Source organism: Tamandua tetradactyla, chromosome 13, assembly GCF_023851605.1.
Source record: "Tamandua tetradactyla isolate mTamTet1 chromosome 13, mTamTet1.pri, whole genome shotgun sequence".
In the NCBI taxonomy this organism is placed as follows: domain Eukaryota; kingdom Metazoa; phylum Chordata; class Mammalia; order Pilosa; family Myrmecophagidae; genus Tamandua; species Tamandua tetradactyla.
Genome location: NC_135339.1, coordinates 69,858,425 through 69,880,979, shown reverse-complemented (window position 1 = coordinate 69,880,979; position 22,555 = coordinate 69,858,425). Strand labels below are relative to the sequence as shown.

Genomic DNA, 22,555 nt, shown 5'->3' with positions numbered 1-22,555 from the left:
CTATCCCAATTGCCAGCTAAATAATCATTTTATTTATTTATTTGTTTGTTTAAGTATTAACTAGATACTCACACTTTGTTTTGCCGTGGATACACAGCAGGAAGCAAAAGATTCATGAGCCCTCTAATACATTAACCTTAGAGTTTTGTAGAGATACAGTGGTTAAAACCATTATCAGTTATGGTGGGATCAATGCCATGAAGAAGCACAGAGTGACATGAGATTGAATCACAGGGAAACTAACCTAGTTTGGGAAGGCAAAGGCATGTTTCTAGAAGAGGAGCCATTTAAGGTGAGATCTGAGGATTAGTCTAGGTGACAGCTATCAGAGTAGCTCTGAGGAAGAGGAGAAGGGGGCAAGTTCTCCAGGTAGTAGTATTTTATTTTAATTTTAAAATGAACTTGTGGTTTACAATCTATTAAAAATAAAAGACAAAAAAATTAATAAAACAAATGACCAAGTTATGTTCCTAGCTGTCTGTTGTAGACTGCCAGTGAGGAACTGAGGCCCTCACTTCTCAAGTCTATGAGGAGATAAATTCTGAGAACAGCCATTTGAGCCAGGTCAGGTGAGCTCTGAGATGACCCACAGCTTTATTGTACCTTGATGTGAGATCTGAACCAGGGCTCCCAGATAAAGCAGATCTAGATTCTTGTCCTAAAGAAACTGTAAGAAAATAACTTGTTTAAAGGTGCTAGATTTTGGCAGTCATTTGTTACCCAGAAGTAGATAATTAATAGACCATCTTTGTTGGGATCAAGACAAGTTAAGCATCATTTTTGTGTGGGGTTTTTTGTGTGTGGACAGGCACCAGGAATTGAACCCGGGTCTCTGACTCAGCAGGTGAGAATTCTTGCTGATAAGCCACCATCACACTGCCCAAAAGAGAGCTCTTTTTTTTTTTTTTCGGTGTGGGCAGGCTCCGGGAATCAAACCCGGGTCTCCGGCACGGCAGATGAGAACTCTCCCACTGAGCCACCATTGCCCCAATCTCCTTTTTAAATGCAATTTCATTTAGATATATTCACTCACCTGATTCAAAGTATACAATCGATGGCTCACAGTATCATTGTGTATTTGTCCATTCATCACCATGATCAATTTTAGCACATTTTCATTACTCCAAAAAAAAATAAAAGAAAGAAATATTTAAAAATAAAACCCAAAATATCTCATACCCCTTATCCCACACCCCCCATTATTATTTGTTTTTTGTCTTTATTTTATTACTCATCTATACATTGGACAAAGGGAGTATGAGTCACAAGGTTTTTATAATCACATGGTCACACGATAAAAGCTATATATTTATACAATTATCAAAAGTCAAGGCTATTAGATAATAGTTCAACAATATAAGGTATTTCCTTCTGGCTTTTCTAATGCACTAGAAACTAAAAAGAAATCTCTATATAATGAGTCAGTAGTCATAATCCATTTGTTAGAACCGAATTTCTCAGTTACACCTCCTCCCTCTCATTTGATCATTCACTCAATCTTCAGGGATATCTAGACAATGACCATTTTATCTTCTTTGTGCTGGACACAAAGCACAAAGAAGTGGAGTGGAGGAATGAAACTGGTTGGTGTTCTTGGAGAAACTAGTACCTCTAGCTCTCAGAACTTACCTGGCATAGGAACAATCTGGAGGCCTTAAGTTGCTGCACAAATAAACTTACTAAGAAAGACTTTTATAAAAACCCAGGGCATATTGGTTTTTTCATAAACATGAAAGTCTGGAGGTGGGGCTGTTGACATGGAAGCATCTAGTTACTCAGAAACTATGTCTTACATGACTCACGTAATGTATGTCTTACATGACTACGTCTTACATGACTTATGTAGAAAATATATGCATGGAAGAAGCACCAAGTCCACACAAACTTCCTACTACCCCTACAGTCCTAAGAGCCAATTGCCAGCAAGTTTTGTCTTGTTTCTGTTCATTTGTTTAATATTTTAATTATGTTGCATTTAAAATCTATCCAAAATTAGAATAAGACGATGAACTCCCATGTAGCTTAATTTAGCCTCAACAATTATCAATTCATTGATAATATATCCATAACCCTCACGGACACAGCCAGTACACACAGTAGATGATTTCGGATGCATCTCCAAGGCAACATATCATCAGCTTGAGAGTTAAATTTTTTCATAAAAATATCCTCTAATCGTATTTCTTCTCTCCTTGCTAAGTGTGGGATAAATCCATAAGTACTGAGGTGATAAGACTTGACTAGCTCTTCTGTTTCTTAAACATTATCTTACTGAATCCTTCCAGCAATGCTTTGAAGAAGGTGCTGTTACTAATTCTGTTTTACAGATGTAGATAGGAGGGAAGTCACTTGCTCAGACCCACTAAGCAGCCAGACCATTGTTTGGACAGAGGTCTATCAGGAGACAGGTTGCAACACCACACCTATCCTTATACTGTGTTCTCAAAGGGGCTAAGGTTTCTCCTTCCCTAAAATAGGACTGTTGCTTGTTTTCCATGCAAGAGGAAGTGAGATAATCTCTCATTTTCTTCTCTTTGCTGGAGTAGAAAAGTAAGAAGCCCAGGGGCCTGGGAGTGTTTGTGCTAAAATCACTCTGTGACCAACAGCCATAAGTCAGCCCAGTGCATTCTTCTGGGATGATGCGGATAAAAAACAGGAAGGGAAAACAGTTTATCTCAGCTCCAATCAGAATAAGAACACGATGAATCAATGTTTACCAGGTAAAATTTGTCTAGAATAGCACTTATTTCCCAAGTCCCTCAGGTATTACAAACTGAAGCAGGAAATGAAAAGCTATTAAAATAAATGATCTAATGGTGTTCTTTAAACAACTCTCAGCAATTCGACAAATAGAAAACCCTTACCCCCACCACCCTCTCCTTATATATTCCCTAAGTTCAAACACATATATCTTTCTTGTCAGGTCAGCACTAAATTTGGGTAATGACTGCTAAGTCCTAGTCCTAAGGAAGTAAAAGTTTAAAACACAGAAAGGACTTTAAGTATATTGGGGCATTATGTTTGCGAGAAGTATATAGACTTAGAGAAAAGTGGCAAACAAGGCTATAAAAAATGCACCAACATGGGTCAAATATTTCATTTTAATTTAATGTGCAGGATAAAAATTGGTAGCATGAAATTTCTAGAATTCCCCTTCTCAATAAAAAGCTTGTTGACTTTAAGGAGAATTTTGCTGCTTCTACTAATCCTTTATCTCCTCTGATCCTCCAGAGAAATATCTGGTGGTAGGGGAGGACAATAAGGGTAAAGTTAAAAAAAAAAAAAAAAGGGTCCCTTTTTGCCAATGCTATTGCTCATTGGTACCTAGAATAATGACTACCAGGTAATTTTATAAAGATGGTGGTATTTTCCAAGGGATTTTAAGAAAAGAGCAGCGGTTACTCTGGTAGATGTTTAAAATAACATATAAAGAGACTTCAAACCCTTTTGTGACTACTTTTGAATGTCTAGAATATGTGCCTTAAGTGACCACAATGTTGAGGCCTGAATCTTTAGAAGCAAATGATGTGTGGTGGTTTTCACAGTCCAGTTTGTAGGAAGAGCTAAGCTATTTCTTTTCCTCTTCATTCTTTCTTCATGTGCTGACTTTTACTGTGAGTTGAAAGAATTTACTTTAATGCCTAGTCAGTGTCGGGGGGAAAGTCCTGAATTTGCAGACATTAAAATTTTGGTAAAGTAAACAAATGCTTAAAAATGTACTAACAGCCTTGAAGGACTCTTGACTTCAGTTTTAGAAGTTCTGTGTGTGTTTTTTGCAATTAAGGTCCCATGACTCAATCCTTCCATTTTTTCAAATATGTTATCCCCTCAAGGAGGCTCAAAGAACCCCTTTCTCTCAAATTTCTGGTAGGTTTATCCCCAGGGGAGGCTCATTCAAAGGGACACGGATTTATTCAAGAGTGGCTGGGATATTTGCAGAACATTTGACATCCTAGCTTTTGTGGTTCGGCTGTTAGTGGTGTGAAAAGTTCAGCATAAATGTTTGTGGTTTTGGGAGAACCAAGGGCTGCTGTTGTGCATTCACAATCTAGATTGGGATCAAAATGTGGTGCTTTCTTGGGCATTGCAATGAGGCTGCCTAATGCCATCTTTATTAACTGACATTTGTCCATGTACGTGCTTTTCATACCAGACTGAATGCTCACCATGAATCTTGTGTTCCAATGTATCTTTTTAAGAATGTGTTAGGCTTCAAGGTTAACATGTTGGTCTGCTAAGTATTTATCCAAATGCTGTCACAATAGAATGGAGAAACAAAAATAAAACCTGATTGTAAAATGGGGGAAAAAAATGCTTTTCTAAAACTTCACCCACCTAGACGGGAACCCCTTGTCCACCCCCCGCCCCCACCCCTCTCGTTTAGAGACTTCATCCTACAAAGCAGTCTCTTCTCTATTATCTCGTAAACTTTGCTATGGGCAAGGATAAGCTCACATAATTGAATCCCTCTATTAAAAGTAATATTAATTTTTATTATTATAAAGGACTTCCAAATGGGTCAATTTGAGAGAGTGTATCTTGGCTATATCTGTGTGGGGTGTTTGCATGACTTGCATTACTGTATGACTCAGCTTTTAAAAAATTCTCTGTATCTTAAGCCCTTCTCTTGTTTGTAAGACAGAGTCTATTTTCAAAGGCTCAGTTTCTATAAAGAGCTTTTTAAGAATACCATCAGTTGTGAAACAGTGCGCACGATGGCAGTGCCTAACACAGAAGCTTGAGTGAAACACCACACAGTTCTAGCCGTTAAGGTGCCTTTCTGTAATTAAAGAAAACAAAACACAACAAAATGATAAAGAAAAAAAAAACTTACCTCTTTCTCAAAACAATCTTCCTCTTTCTGACAGAGGATTATGATAATAAACTAATTTGTTAGAAAAATATACATTTTACCACCAGCTGTATGTGTGTGATCATTTTCTTAATAAATGTACAGATCTCTGATTATCGCGATATGACTGGCACCTACATTGGCATGCTGCCCTGAAATATGAGACTTGCACTGGCATCTGCATTGGTCGTGTGCTTGATGGCATGTGCGTGTGGAGGCTGAGGAAATGGCCTTTCCATTTCTGCTCTCTCAGTCCTCCCTGTGGAGGACTCAGTGGTGCTGAAGGTATGAGGCAGTTTAAGTGTGTGTTTCAATCTGTTCATGCGGCAGAAGCGGAGTACCTGGGGATAATGTTGACTCAACTGACCACCTTGAGATATTAATATCACATAGCAGGCTATGTTAGGTATCTTCTGTGAGCTCGAATATTAACAAGTTGTATCAATATTTGAAGTTTAAATATTTATGAAAGCAAGACTTAAGCTTGAGAAAAAGTCAATCCATTAACTTAGGTTCCTAATGATGGTTGAGTAAAGTGTCTCATTTAGATGTTATCAGCAGAACATCTCACTCCAGCTTCTACATGGATGGAGGTTGATAACCTCCTCTCTCCTATGAGGTAAGGTCAAAATGCTAAGCAGGATGGGCCATGGTGGCTCACTGGCAGAGTTCTCACCTGCCACGCTGGAGACCCAAGTTCAGGTCTCATGTGAAAAAAAAAAACAGACACGCTAAGCAGTTGGCTTACACAGGAGCTCCAATTCTACCATAGGGAGAAACCTAAAAGCCGGAAGGTACATAGTTGTTGCTTGGGCTATTCACAGATGCTGTCTTTCTTCTCCTTCCTTTTTCCTCCTTCTCCAAGTGCAATGTTGTAGGGTTGCTCTTCCTAGCCCCCTTGATGTTAGGTGTGGCCTTGTGACTTGCTTGCCCAATAGAATGTGAGAAAAAGGTGTGCTTGCTGGAGACTCTGCCATCCTGGGCCTTTCCCTGAGGTCATGTTGGAGTAGAGAACTTAGCTAATGGACATGGGTTACAAGAGAGAAATAAGCCGTTTATGCTGCTGCTATGTGAGGGGGGCTTCTCAAATATTAGTGTTAATCAGAATCACCGGACAACATTTAAAGCAGATTGCCAACCAATTCTATTGAATTACTTCTGTATATCTGGCTCTTTCTAGATAGAGTAGATGCTGTAAGGTGAATAATGTCCAATATGTTTTCGTGGAATTTGCAGTTTGTTGGAGTAAACATCTCAAAATAAAGAGGGTGATAAATATCACACGAAATGAATAAACAAAGGGCTTTGGGATTCTAGAGGAGAGAGGGATTTCTTCCAGAGAGCAGAAGAGGATCGACCTCAGAGTGAGTGGGATTTGGAGCAATGCGAGAAGGAAACACTCCAGTTGGGAAACTGGCTACAATATACCATTGAGAAGACAGGTTTGATATATATATAAACCTATCTTACATAGCCACCCTCACATAGCAGCAGCATAAACGGCTTATTCCTCTCTTGTAGCCCATGTCCATTAGCTAAGTTCTCTACTCCAACATGACCTCAGGGAAAGGCCCAGGATGGCAGAGTCTCCTGCAAGCACACCTTTTTCTCACATTCTACTGGGCAAGCAAGTCACAAGGCCACACCTAACATCAAGGGGCTAGGAAGAGCAACCCTACAACATTGCACTTGGAGAAGGAGAAAAAAGGAAGGAAAAGAATATATATATATTCTTTTAAAAATGTCCTTGGAGCACTTTAATTCTTCTTCTAATAGTTGATTAATAGATGCATTTAAGGTTGTGGTAAGTATCACATGAGGAGGTGCTGGAGGAATGAAGAGGAATTGAAGTGGGGTATGAATTTCCCGCTAGGTCATTGTCCTGCTAGCTAAATTAGATAGCTCTGGCAGTACCAAATTACTGATGACATTTCGGAGTAAGTTGTTTAAATCCTCACTCCAGTTGATTTTACCTACCACTGCAGCAGGTAAAATTCCTAGAAAGTTCATACCAATGAAACTGGCCTCTGTAGATTGTGATTTAAAATGGGATTTGACCTGGATTAGGCACCCTAAGCAGGGAAATGAATGGGGATTTCTCTTGAAGAAGGATCGTCTTTCCCTGCGCCTTCCAGAAAATAACTGGCACTTGTTAAAAAGCTAACACTTGTCAGGAACAAATGCAAAAAGAACTGTTTTCCTGAGACTTTCTTCACACAAACATGTCACAGAGAAGTCTGGGTGTCAGCTGCCTCAGAAATTTGATTGGACTTTGAGTCTAACTTTATGGTAATTTGCTTGCTTGGGGCATGTCCAAAATGTTGATTTGAAACTGCTAATAAAGCCACTAGTTGTCCATTTCTTTACAGCAGTGTTTCTGCAAGTTGCCCGGATTAGGTTTTTCTCTTCAAATCTTCACTACAGTGTATCTTCCTTAGCTTCACCCACACTTCAGTGATTCTAGGCTGAAAAGTAAAAACAGTGAAAGTGTAGATTTCATTACCTACAGTCTGACCTACAAACCGAGCATGTCCTTGGATGCCACAGAAGTGGGGTCATCAAGGGTGTGTACTCTGTACTCACACTATCTGAACTAACATTCCCTCCTCTAAGACAGAATGCAAGGATCCTTGCTGGTTGACAGCATGCATAAGCACAGCTGAATGGCCAAGAGTCCTTGGATGAGCCCCTTAACTTCTCTGAGGCAGGGACTGGAAAAGCCAGTGGGAGCTTTGTGGAAAGGCTAGATGTGGAAGACTTGGAATCAGAAGGGCGGTCCAAAGAAAGATATTGATATGCAGCTGCTGTTTTTATAGCATAAATTTAGAAGGATCTCGTTGATATGGCTGCTCTGATAGGATAGAAATGGACAAGAAAGTTGGCCACTTCCACGGTGAGGACAGCATTCAGATCTCTGGCGGATTTCCCCTTGTGACACATGTCCACTGGAACTCTTCTAGGCTCCAAGATTCCATCCCTGTGTGGGCTCTCCACTTAGCCAGATGATCCAAACTTAGGTTGAGGATGGCATCTCTTGGAGGAAATAGAGGGAAATCAAGGGAAGCATTTCTGACAAGTAACTCGAAACTAGAAGTCCCTAGAATGACTGAAGGAGTGTGTGTCCATGTGTGTATCCTTTTCAAACATAGAATCTGTATCATTGCTACTGCCGTTAAGATTATTCATTAGCTATCAAAGGGTGTCTCCAAAAGATTCTTTGGACTATGAGGAGGTTTCTGTGTGGTTGTGTTGGTAACCCTTAGGGCCTTTTTAACTTTCTTTAAATTTTACTTTTCTACCAAGTATCTGCTGGCTGGCTTGGTTCATTTATGATTGTTCCTTATCTGTTACAGCAAAGGATCACAGTGGAGTTACCCCTCTGAGGAGTTACATTTAGAAGAGAACACATTTTGTGCTCATTAGCATGTCAGGTCATGAGCTTAGAAAATAAGGAAAATAATAAAACAATTTTTGTTGAGCAGCCCTGTTAGCAATGAACAGAATTATCAATGGATTTTTAGAAAATCTCTCTGTAGAAAACCAGGCTTAGTCTTCCAAGCTTATGAGAAAGGAGGAATGGCTTATAAAGGTTTTAGAAATAAATTCTGGGGAATGCTAATATATATTATAAAGAATATGTTTTGTGATTTGGGAAATGAGATATTTTAACTGCAGGGATTGTCAGAGCCTTTAACATACTATTGTGCATTAACAATCCCCAATGTATTTGACAATGGCAGTTTTTTTTCCTCTTAGGCTTTATTTTAGGACCAATCTTCAGTGGAACCTCTAGGGAAGCTGGTTTAGATGGCTTCCTCTCCTGTTGATTGTTTCAAGCTAATAAGCAGGGTAGGGTACATAGCTCTCTTGTAGAGGGTGATATTATCAATTTGATTCGTATGATTTTACAATTTGCATCTTGGTGTCTCTGTCAGAGTTGGGCCTAGGTCCTTAGACAGGGAACTAAGGCAAAATAAATAGCTTTAGAAGACTCTATTAGTTATTCTCTACCTAATCATTCTCCTACCTAATAGTACTTCTTCCTGATAGCAATTTGGTAATCACTAGACTCAGTTATGGTCAATGATACTAAAGAAGGAACCTGTTAGGAAAGGTTGTGGTTGCTGATTGGAAAGAATTCTCAGGTAGCAGTCCATTTTTTAATGCTTGCATGGAGTGTGACAACCCCTTGAGGTCATCTGTGAAAGTGAGTTGAGAAGAATAAAAATGAAAAGCCACACTCAGAAGATAACAAAACAGAAGGATAGAGGGGAAAACGATGTTCATTTTTTAATGACATTGCTGCCTGTTTTAGTTTCCTAGGCTGCTCAGACAAATGCCATGAAATGGTTTGGCTTAAACCATAGGAATTTGTTCACTCACTGTTTTGAGGCTGGGAAAATGTCCAGGTCAATGCATCATCAGGTCAATGCTTGCTCCCTGAAGACTGGTGTTGTAGGGCTGGCTACTCGTGATCCTCGGTTCCTCTGTCACATGGCAGCATATCCTAATCTCTTCCATCTCTTCCAGATTTTGTTTCAGCTTCTTGCCTCCTGTGGTATTCTCTCTTTGTCTGAATTTCATTTTCTTTTAAAGGAGTCCAGTAATAGGATTAAGACCCGTCCTGACACAGACTACACTTTAACTGAAGTAACATCATCAACATGTCCTACTTACAGTGGATTAGCTTTAAGAACATACAGTTCTAAAAAAACTGTATGTATGGGGTACATACAGTTCTAAAGCACTAAAGATGGACATTATAAATCCTACATATCTTTACAGTAAATACCACTATTTCTTAGGCAACTGAACACACTTGACACGTGTAAGTTCTTTTTGTTCCTTGATATAACCTCATTTTCTTTATCCTTCCTCTGATCTGCATATTATAAGTGTTCAAAGAAAGCAAGGCCCTTTCTTTGAATGTTTTGAATAGTGACCAAGAAAGCTGATATATTTTTTTCAACTTATGCAACTTCAAATAGTTTCTGTGTTGACTTCTCTTTACCTTTTTTTTAGCTATTGGTCAAACATCCAAATGATGGTCGTAGGGAGTCAGAGAAATTTACCCATTTTCCTCAAAGCACCAGGGCTTGTCTTATAATTAAAAAAATAAAGAAAATAAAGGGAGAAAGGTACAGTATGTACTGTACAAATACAGCTAATCAATTTGGGTCATTATTCACTTTACAAAGCAATTACTGCTGGTTAAAGCTTTGAATTTCCTAGGAGCATTTCAAATAGAATTGTTCAAGTAGGCTGTTCAGAGCCTTTAAGCAACACTTCAGTTTTGTTAATTCTGGTCTGCCCTTTCTGTTTGCTGCTTGAGTTCTGCATGCAAATGTTGTGCAGCTCCACTGGCAAGGAAGCTTTTAGGAGCTGGGTTTCTGGTTCCCTGGGGCTAAGAATTACTGTGTCCAATCAAAGGTACCAGAGAGTGCTGTAGAATTAGGGATTTTAGAATGGGTTATTGAGATATGCTGTGTGGTAAAGCATGCTACTTAAAATGCTTTCAATTTAAAGTCAGTTTATGGATAATAGTCGATCTTCTTATCTGTCCCTCCAAATATTTATCAAAAACTCAGGTTTCTGTATCAGTGCAGCCCTTCCTACATTGCATATTTTCCAGGGTCTTGGACTGGCCTTGTTGTGGTCAGGGAGTTTCCTTATGGAAGAATGAGGAAAGGTCCAAAAGCACATTCCACCTATTTTCCTACTTACTCTCATACCGACCCATCCAAACCAACTCTCCTTGCCTAACTTAATTACTTACCTACTTCCCTATTTACCTACCTATCTGCTTAACTTCTCAAAATGTAATGAACTTCTCAAAATTTAATAAATAAATTTAAAAAGCAAACTTTAATAAATACATTTAAAAAGCAATGTTTTGCTTCATTTTTTTTTTAACTTTTTATGTTGAAATAAATTAGACTTGGAGAGGAGTTACAAAAATAATTCAGAGAGACTTCCGGAGAAGATGGCGGCTTAGTAAGACGCGCAGATCATAGTTTCTCCTCCAGGACAGCTACTAGGGGAGTAGAAATGATACAGAACAGCTCCCAAAGCCATGACAGAGATAAAAAAGGCAGCGTGCCCCATCCTGGAACGGCTGGCTGGCTGAGAGAACCCGCTCTGGTGAGATCGCCGGGTGGGGCAGCAGGCGGCCGGAGTCACTCCCATCCCCCTCCCCGGGCCGGCTGGGAGAATTGGACAGGCGGTCCCCTCAAACCGTGGCTGCTGGCGCCCACACCACGCGCGGCCCCCCGGACCAATTGAGAGAATTGGATCGGAAAACCCGAGGCCGCGGAGAACGGCGATGGGGGGGGGAGCTTCCAAACCCGTGACTCCCTGGGTACGTGCACTCTCCCAGGCGGGCCGCTGCAGCTGGCGCCCTCCCGCCAAGCTTGGCACCCCGGGCCGACTAGGAAATTCGGACGGGCGCTTTCCCGGGCTGCGGCGGCCAGCGACCCTCCCCGCGTTCGGACCCCGGGCCGGCTGGCACTCTTCCAAGCCGCTTCGGCTAGCGAACCTCCCGGACAGCGAGAGTTTTCCAAAGTTAAAGGACCCACAGCACCTTTTACTGGTGGGACCCGCAGACAAACGTGTGCCACGAGCGCCACCTACTGGGCAGGATAAGAAAAACAGAACCCAGAGATTTCACAGAAAAATCTTACAACCTTGTTGGGTCTGACACCCAGGGAAATCTGACTAAATGCCAAGACGCCAGCAGCAGAAGATAACTGTCCACGCTCAGAAGATTGAGAATATGGCCCAGTCAAAGGACACAAACCAATAGTTCAAATGAGATACAAGAGCTGAGACAACTAATGCTGAATATATGAACAGAAATGGAAAACCTCTTCAAAAATGAAATCGATAAATTGAGGGAGGACATGAAGAGGACATGGGCTGAACATAAAGAAGAAATAGAAAAACTGAAAAAACAAATCACAGAACTCATGGAAGTGAAGGATACAGTAGAAAAGATGGAAAAAACAATGGATACCTGCAATGATAGATTTAAAGAGACAGAAGATAGAATTAGTGATTTGGAGGATGGAACATCTGAATTCCAAAAAGAAACAGAAAATATCGGGAAAAGAATGGAAAAATTTGAACAGGGTATCAGAGAACTCAAGGACAATATGAACTGCACAAATATACGTGTTGTGGGTGTCCCAGAAGGAGAAGAGAAGGGAAAAGGAGGAGAAAAACTAATGGAAGAAATTATCACTGAAAATTTCCCAACTCTTATGAAAGACCTAAAATTACAGATCCAAGAAGTGCAGCGCACCCCAAAGAGATTAGACACAAATAGGCATTCTCCAAGACACTTACTAGTTAGAATGTCAGAGGTCAAAGAGAAAGAGAGGATCTTGAAAGCAGCAAGAGAAAAACAATCCATCACATACAAGGGAAACCCAATAAGACTATGTGTAGATTTCTTGGCAGAAACCATGGAGGCTAGAAGACAGTGGGATGATATATTTAAATTACTAAAAGAGAAAAACTGCCAACCAAGACTCCTATATCCAGGAAAATTATCCTTCAAAAATGAGGGAGAAATTAAAACATTCTCAGACAAAAAGTCACTGAGAGAATTTGTGACCAAGAGACCAGCTCTGTAAGAAATACTAAAGGGAACACTAGAGTCAGATACAAAAAGACAGAAGAGAGAGGTATGGAGAAGAGTGTAGAAAGAAGGAAAATCAGATATGATATATATAATACAAAAGGCAAAATGTTAGAGGAAAATATTATCCAAACAGTAATAACACTAAATGTCAATGGACTGAATTCCCCAATCAAAAGACATAGATTGGCAGAATGGATTAAAAAACAGGATCCTTCTATATGCTGTCTACAGGAAACACATCTTAGACTCAAAGATAAATATAGGTTGAAAGTGAAAGGTTGGGAAAAGATATTTCATGCAAATAACAACCAGAAAAGAGCAGGAGTGGCTATACTAATATCCAACAAGTTAGACTTCAAATGTAAAACAGTTAAAAGAGACAAAGAAGGACACTATATACTAATAAAAGGAACAATTAAACAAGAAGACATAACAATCATAAATATTTACGCACCGAACCAGAATGCCCCAAAATACGTGAGGAATACACTGCAAACACTGAAAAGGGAAATAGACTCATATACCATAATAGTTGGAGACTTCAATTCACCACTCTCATCAATGGACAGAACATCTAGACAGAGGATCAGTAAAGAAATAGAGATTCTGAATATTACTATAAAGGAGCTAGACTTAACAGACATTTATAGGACATTACATCCCGCAACAGCAGGATACACCTTTTTCTCAAGTGCTCATGGATCATTCTCAAAGATAGACCATATGCTGGGTCACAAAGCAAGTCTTAACAAATTTAAAAAGATTGAAATCATACACAACACTTTCTCGGATCATAAAGGAATGAAGTTGGAAATCAATAATAGGTGGAGTGCCAGAAAATTCACAATTACGTGGAGGCTCAACAACACACTCCTAAACAATGAGTGGGTTAAAGAAGAAATTGCTAGAGAAATTAGCAAATACCTCGAGGCGAATGAAAATGAAAACACAACATATCAAAACTTATGGGACGCAGCAAAGGCAGTGCTAAGAGGGAAATTTATTGCCCTAAATGCCTATATCAGAAAAGAAGAAAAGGCAAAAATTCAGGAATTAACTATACATTTGGAAGAACTGGAGAAAGAACAGCAAACTAATCCCAAAGCAAGCAAAAGGAAAGAAATAACAAAGATTAGAGCAGAAATAAATGAAATTGAAAACATGAAAACAATAGAGAAAATCAATAAGGCCAGAAGTTGGTTCTATGAGAAAATCAATAAGATTGATGGGCCCTTAGCAAGATTGACAAAAAGAAGAAGAGAGAGGATGCAAATAAATAAGATCAGAAATGGAAGAGGAGACATAACTACTGACCTCACAGAAATAAAGGAGGTAATAACAGGATACCATGAACAACTTTACGCTAATAAATACAAAAATTTAGAGGAAATGGACGGGTTCCTGGAAAGACATGAACAACCAACTTTGACTCAAGAAGACATAGATGACCTCAACAAACCAATCACAACTAAAGAAATTGAATCAGTCATTAAAAAGCTTCCTAAAAAGAAAAGTCCAGGACCAGACGGCTTCACATCTGAACCCCATCAAACATTCCAGAAAGAATTAGTACCAACTCTCCTCAAACTCTTCAAAAAAATTGAAGCGGAGGGAAAACTACCTAATTCATTCTATGAAGCCAACATCACCCTCATACCAAAACCAGGCAAAGATATTACAAAAAAAGAAAACTACAGGCCAATCTCTCTAATGAATATAGATGCAAAAATCCTCAACAAAATTCTAGCAAATTGTATCCAACAGCACGTTAAAAGAATTATACATCATGACCAAGTAGGATTCATCCCAGGTATGCAAGGATGGTTCAACATAAGAAAATCAATTAATGTAATACACCATATCAACAAATCAAAGCAGAAAAATCACATGATTATCTCAATTGATGCAGAGAAGGCATTTGACAAGATTCAACATCCTTTCCTGTTGAAAACACTTCAAAGGATAGGAATACAAGGGAACTTCCTTAAAATGATAGAGGGAATATATGAAAAACCCATAGCTAATATCATCCTCAATGGGGAAAAATTGAAAACTTTCCCCCTAAGATCAGGAACAAGACAAGGATGTCCACTATCACCACTATTCTTCAACATTGTGTTGGAAGTTCTAGCCAGAGCAATTAGGCAAGAAAAAGAAATACAAGGCATCAAAATTGGAAAGGAAGAAGTAAAACTATCACTGTTTGCAGACGATATGATACTATATGTAGAAAACCCAGAAAAATCCACAACAAAATTACTAGAGCTAATAAATGAGTACAGCAAAGTAGCAGGCTACAAGATCAACATTCAAAAATCTGTAGCTTTTCTATACACTAGTAATGAACAAGCTGAGGCGGAAATCAAGAAACGAATCCCATTTACAATCGCAACTAAAAGAATAAAATACCTAGGAATAAATTTAACCAAAGAGACAAAAAACCTATATAAAGAAAACTACAAAAAACTGTTCAAAGAAATCACAGAAGACCTAAATAGATGGAGGGCATACCGTGTTCATGGATTGGAAGACTAAATATAGTTAAGATGTCAATCCTACCTAAATTGATTTACAGATTCAATGCAATACCAATCAAAATCCCAACAACTTATTTTTCAGAAATAGAAAAACCAATAAGCAAATTTATCTGGAAGGGCAGGGTGCCCCGAATTGCTAAAAACATCTTGAGGAAAAAAAACGAAGCTGGAGGTCTAGCGATGCCGGACTTTAAGGCATATTATGAAGCCACAGTGGTCAAAACAGCATGGTATTGGCATAAAGATAGATATATCGACCAATGGAATCGAATAGAGTGCTCAGATATAGACCCTCTCATCTATGGACATTTGATCTTTGATAAGGCAGTCAAGCCAACTCACCTGGGACAGAAGAGTCTCTTCAATAAATGGTGCCTAGAGAACTGGATATCCATATGCAAAAGAATGAAAGAAGACTCATCTCTCACACCCTATACAAAAGTTAACTCAAAATGGATCAAAGATCTAAACATTAGGTCTAAGACCATAAAACAGTTAGAGGAAAATGTTGGGAGATATCTTATGGATCTTACAACTGGAGGTGGTTTTATGGACCTTAAACCTAAAGCAAGAACACTGAAGAAGGAAATAAATAAATGGGAGCTCCTCAAAATTAAACACTTTTGTGCATCAGAGAACTTCATCAAGAAAGTAGAAAGACAGCCTACACAATGGGAGACAATATTTGGAAACGACATATCAGATAAAGGTCTAGTATCCAGAATTTATAAAGAGATTATTCAACTCAACAACAAAAAGACAGCCAACCCAATTACAAAATGGGAAAAAGACTTAAACAGACACCTACCAGAAGAAGAAATACGGATGGCCAAGAGGCACATGAAGAGATGCTCAATGTCCCTGGCCATTAGAGAAATGCAAATCAAAACCACAATGAGATATCATCTCACACCCACCAGAATGGCCATTATCAACAAAACAGAAAATGACAAGTGCTGGAGAGGATGCGGAGAAAGAGGCACACTTATCCACTGTTGGTGGGAATGTCAAAGGGTGCAACCACTGTGGAAGGCAGTTTGGCGGTTCCTCAAAAAGCTGAATATAGAATTGCCATACGACCCAGCAATACCATTGCTAGGTATCTACTCAAAGGACTTAAGGGCAAAGACACAAACGGACATTTGCACACCAATGTTTATAGCAGCGTTATTTACAATTGCAAAGAGATGGAAACAGCCAAAATCTCCATCAACAGAAGAGTGGCTAAACAAACTGTGGTATAAACATATGATGGAATATTATGCAGCTTTAAGACAAGATAAACTTATGAACCATGTAATAACATGGATGGACCTAGAGAATATTATGCTGAGTGAATCCAGCCAAAAACTAAAGGACAAATACTGTATGGTCCCACTGATGTGAACGGACATTCGAGAATAAACTTGAAATATGTCATTGGTAACAGAGTTCAGCAGGAGTTAGAAACAGGGTAAGACAATGGGGAATTGAAGCTGAAGGGATACAGACTGTGCAACAGGACTAGATACAAAAACTCAAAAATGGACAGCACAATAATACCTAATTGTAAAGTAATCATGTTAAAATACTGAATGAAGCTGCATCTGAGCTATAGGGCTTTTTTTGTTTTTGTTTGCTTGTTGGTTTGTTTGTTGTTGTTGTTTTTTACTATTACTACTACTTTTATTTCTTTTCTTTATATTAACATTTTATATCTTTTTCTGTTGTGTTGCTAGTTCCTCTAAACTGATGCAAATGTACTAAGAAACAATAATCATGCATCTATGTGATGATGTTAAGAATTACTGAGTGCATATGTAGAATGGTATGATTTCTAAATGTTGTGTTAATATCTTTTTTTTTTCTTTCCGTTAATAAAAAAAAAAAAAATCTGTAGCATTTCTATACACTAGCAATGAACAAGCGGAGGGGGAAATCAAGAAATGAATCCCATTTACAATTGCAACTAAAAGAATAAAATACCTAGGAATAAATTTAACCAAAGAGACAAAAAACCTATATAAAGAAAACTACAAAAAACTGCTAAAAGAAATCACAGAAGACCTAAATAGATGGAAGGGCATACCGTGTTCATGGATTGGAAGACTAAATATAGTTAAGATGTCAATCCTACCTAAATTGATTTACAGATTCAATGCAATACCAATAAAAATCCCAACAACTTATTTTTCAGAAATAGAAAAACCAATAAGCAAATTTATCTGGAAGGGCAGCTTGCCCCGAATTGCTAAAAACATCTGGAGGGAAAAAAACGAAGCTGGAGGTCTTGCACTGCCTGACTTTAAGGCATATTATGAAGCCACAGTGGTCAAAACAGCATGGTATTGGCATAAAGATAGATATATCGACCAATGGAATCGAATAGAGTGCTCAGGTATAGACCCTCTCATCTATGGACATTTGATCTTTGATAAGGCATTCAAGCCAACTCACCTGGGACAGAACAGTCTCTTCAATAAATGGTGCCTAGAGAACTGGATATCCATATGCAAAAGAATGAAAGAAGACCCATATCTCACACCCTATACAAAAGTTAACTCAAAATGGATCAAAGATCTAAACATTAGGTCTAAGACCATAAAACAGTTAGAGGAAAATGTAGGGAGATATGAAACTTACAATTGGAGGCGGTTTTATGGACCTTAAACCTAAAGCAAGAGCACTGAAGAAAGAAATAAATAAATGGGAGCTCCTCAAAATTAAACACTTTTGTGCATCAAAGAACTTCATCAAGAAAGTAGAAAGACAGCCTACACAATGGGAGACAATATTTGAAAACGACATATCGGATAAAGGTCTAGTATCCAGAATTTCTAATGAGATTGTTCAACTCAACAACAAAAAGACAGCCAACCCAATTACAAAATGGGAAAAAGACTTGAATAGACACCTCTCAGAGGAGGAAATACAAATGGCCAAAAGGCACATGAAGAGATGCTCAATGTCCCTGGCCATTAGAGAAATGCAAATCAAAACCACAATGAGATATCATCTCACACCCACCAGAATGGCCATTATCAACAAAACAGAAAATGACAAGTGCTGGAGAGGATGCGGAGAAAGAGGCACACTTATCCACTGTTGGTGGGAATGACAAATGGTGCAACCACTGTGGAAGGCAGTTTGGCGGTTCCTCAAAAAGCTGAACTAGAATTGCCATACGACCCAGCAATACCATTGCTGGGAATCTACTTAAAGGAATTAAGGGCAAAAACTCAAACGGACATTTGCACATCAATGTTTATAGCAGCGTTATTTACAATTGCAAAGAGATGGAAACAGCCAAAATGTCCATCAACAGATGAGTGGCTAAACAAACTGTGGTATATACATACGATGGAATATTATGCAGCTTTAAGGCAGGATAAACTTATGAAGCATGTAATAACATGGATGGACCTAGAGAACATTATGCTGAGTGAGTCTAGCCAAAAACTAAAAGACAAATACTGTATGGTCCCAATGATGTGAATCGACACTCGAGAATAAACTTGGAATATGTCATTGGTAACAGAGTTCAGCAGGAGTTAGAAATAGGGTAAGATAATGGGTAATTGGAGCTGATGGGATACAGACTGTGCAATAGGACTAGATACAAAAACTCAAAAATGGACAGCACAGTAATACCTAATTGTAAAGTAATCATGTTAAAACACTGAATGAAGCTGCATCCGAGCTATAGGTTTTTGTTTTGTTTTGTTTTGTTTTGTTTTGTTCTTACTATTATTACTTTTATTTTTTTTCTCTATATTAACATTCTATATCTTTTTCGGTTATATTGCTAGTTCTTCTAAACCGATGCAAATGTACTAAGAAACGATGATCATGCATCTATGTGATGATATTAAGAATTACTGATTGCATATGTAGAATGGTATGATTTCTAAAAAAAAAAAAAAATGGACAGCACAATACTACCTAATTGTAATGTAATTATGTTAAAACAGTGAATGAAGCTGCATCTGAGCTATAGTTTTTTTTCTTATATATTTTTGTATTTTTTATTTTTATTTTTATTTTTTCTCTATATTATCATTTTATTTCTTTTTCTGTTGTCTTGCTATTTCTTTTTCTAAATCGATGCATATGTACTAAGAAATGATGATCATACATCTATGTGATTATATTAAGAATTACTGATTGCATATGTAGAATGGAATGATTTCTAAATGTTGTTAGTTAATTTTTTTTAATTAATAAAAAAAAATAATAATAATTCAGAGAGTTTCCAATACATTTTACCCAACTTCCCCTAAAGTTGGGGAAGATTTTTTAGCATTTTAGAGAATCATCACACATCATCATCATTAATTAAACTAAAGACTTTACTCAGATTTCAAGTAATACATTAATGTCCTTTTGTTCCAAGATGAAATCCAGGATCCCACATTATATCTGGTTGCCATTCCTCCTTAGTCTCTCCAACTCTGTAACAGTTCCTCAATATTTTCTTGTTGTTGTTGTTTTTTTTACCAAGAACTCCTTGGTTTTGAAGATTATTGTTTAATTATTTTATAGAGTTTCCCAAATTTGAGTTTTCTGATATTTTTTCAAGACTAGACTAGGATTCTCTGTTACGAAAGGTGACGTGACCTTCTCAGGGCATCACAGGAGATGATTTCTCCTTGGAATAATAATTACTTTACTATTAATAGTAAGTATTGAGGGTAAAAACTTGGAATACGAAGTTACTGCTCCTTGCCTGTTTCAAAGACCTTGAAACACAGTTTAAAGGACCATGTCACATATTATTATGGTGTTTTAATGGTGATTTTCTAGCTCCATCTTTCACTCTATATTCTTTCACTGGAATTATTCTTTAAGGAAGAATTGTCCCTTCTCCCCCATATATGTATTTACTCAGTGTTGTGTTTATATCAGCATGGACTCATAGATATTTATTTTATTCTTTGGCTTATGACCAGAAATTTTTCTTCTCTTTCCAAGGGCAAGTTTTCATTAGTAAGTTGAAACTTATCCCATTTTAAGTCCAAGTACCTGTAAGTGGTGTGAAGTAGAGGGGGTTGGGGGAGGAAGGAACTGTTGGATTTGAAAGGTAATAGAGACTGTTGGTCAAATAAAACTGAATTTAATTGAAATAAGAAAAAATCAATATTTTTTTAAAATTAATTTTAATGATGCTCAATTTAAAGGGATAAATAATCCTACATGAAATGCCTAAAAGTATGGTTGTTTCTGGGAAGCTTTGGCAGAAAAAAAAATTAGATAAACAATGTGTTTGACTTTTGCTTTAATTTATATTATGAACTGTGAGGCAGAGACTTGGTGTCATTAGAGGAAAAGGGCAAATATCCTTCCCAGCATTCCAGGAGTCCATCACTCTAAGTCAGAGGCCAAAATAATGATGGATGCCCTCCCACAGGATGCATTCCAAGGAAGAGGATTACCTAATGCCAAGGTCAAGAGAAGGGGAAAGAGTCCTTTTTGGCTCCCATGTGAAGAATAATTGATCTTCCTAATCGGCATTTATTTCGAATCAGTGAAGAGAAACTTCCTGAGACAGTTTTGTTCCAGTCAGAGATCAGTGAGGTCAACCAATCAGTCTTCCCACTTGTAAAACAGTTTCAGGAATAAGATTAAACGGCCTGATATCAAAATATCTGTAGATAGAGAGTCAGTATAACTGAATTCTCATCCTAGCTTTAAGTTGGACTAAGTTTGTAACTAGACAAATTTTTCTGTCAATAGGCTCCACCAGGTTCCTCAACTCTAAAAGTATATAGAGATAACTGAATAGTTCCATGGGTAGATATAAAATTCTATAGGGCAGCCATCCTTCCTTGCTTAAAATTGCCAAGCAAAGCAATCCCATAGATTCTCCAATAAAGTAGTTGAAAATTTATGGAAACAGTATAAACCTTGTGGTGTTCTTAGGGTACAGGATTTAGAGAAAATGGACCATATGCATTTCCATCAACACCCATCTAAACTCCTAGGCCATATTTGGCAGTTGTTTTATCAGCCAAGACCTCAGTGTATGGGAGAATTGCTGGCACCCTGAACTGCTATCATGAGAAAACCCGAATTATTTAGTGGTTAGGGTGGGCCACAGTGGTTCAGCAGGCAGAGTTTTCAGCTGCCATGCCAGAGACTTGGGTTCAATTCCCAGTGCCTGCCCATGCAAAATAAAAAAAATAAAAATTAATTAAAAAAAAATTTTATGTATAGTGGTTAATCACATGGATTTTGTTGTCTACTGACCTGAGTTAGAATTCTGGATTCCCTCTTGTCATGCGACCTCAGGTAACTAACTTAACCTCTTGCATCTTAAATTCTCTCACTTGTGAAATTAGGACATAATAAACAAACCTACTAATGCAATTGAGATTATGAAATGAGTAATTTCATATAAAGCACAGTGCTATTACATAATAACAACTCAATAAATATTAACTATTATTTTTAGCCCCCAAACCCCTTTAACTGAGTTATATTTAGAAGCCATAAAGTAATGTTTAAAACACTGGTGAAGTAACCAAAAAAAAAAAACATTTTCTCTTTTCTGACCCTCTCCATGGAAGAAATGTTGCAAAACGTGATTTTTTGTTTATTATACTAATAAATCCTCCTTGGGATTGGCAAACACCCACAGTGACTCTGAAGAATTTATATGGAAATTAAGGCAGCACTACATCTGCTTAATTAGACAAATGTACTCATAAAAGGAGACAAGTGTCTGCTGGGATAGAAGGAGGATTGGGTTGGGAGGGGAATTCCTCCTTAGCTGTTTCCGTAAGTTATATTAGGATTTGTGGTATTAGAGAATCCAGTCTCTTGGGACATCTGCCTCCTCTCCCAGAAAGGGGAAGATCCGTTCTTATTCACGCTCAATAAAGTATTCATACTAACCTCTGTCTCCACTGTGATATAATTAATGTCAAATTCAAGGTAAGCAGGTTGCAGGTTTCCAGGAGAATGGCAGAAACCTAGCCACTTGACTAGTAAAGAGATTCTAAACCTGGTCACTCATCAGAATCACTTCAAGAGCATTCAAAAATCTTGTGGCCATAGTCACCCAAGACCAGTCACTAGTAATTCACAGTCCTTTCAAAATCATCTTGGGGAGTAGGGTATGGATCTCCAGGTTAAAAAAATATATCTAATTCTAAAATCACTGGCCCATGGCTTTCCACCTAGTCTGTTTCAACAATTTGGTACCAATGATTGACCAGATTTAAGTTTCTCAATCCTGCCTTTTTGACCCAAAGACTCATAAAATCCTCAGAACTGTCATAGAGACACAAACACACAACATATACCAAGCACAGAGAGATAAACACTAACAAGCTTAGAAATTCGCACTCCACAGATAAAGGCACCCATTCAAGACACAGCAACCTGTTTTATAGAACCGCACACCAGTCCATAGATCTGCATAGCCTTATACACACAGGAACATGGAAAGAGATTCGCACACACCAGTGCACACAGATTTGGTATTGGTACACTGAGACATAAACACATACATATTTGATGCATTGGATTCAGAAGGACATGTGT

The 22,555-nt window shown here is 38.1% G+C and overlaps 1 long non-coding RNA gene across 3 annotated transcripts in view; it reads left to right on the top strand.

The window, feature by feature from the left end:
• The first annotated feature begins 7,839 nt into the window (after positions 1-7,839).
• Positions 7,840-22,555, top strand: part of LOC143653218 (uncharacterized) — a 42,284-nt gene continuing 27,568 nt past the window's right edge. For 2 of the 3 annotated variants that reach the window (XR_013161168.1, XR_013161166.1), the window contains exon 1: positions 7,840-7,982. This is a non-coding gene — a long non-coding RNA (uncharacterized LOC143653218). The remainder of the gene's footprint in view (positions 7,983-22,555) is intronic. The other variant, XR_013161167.1, reaches the window with a different exon arrangement.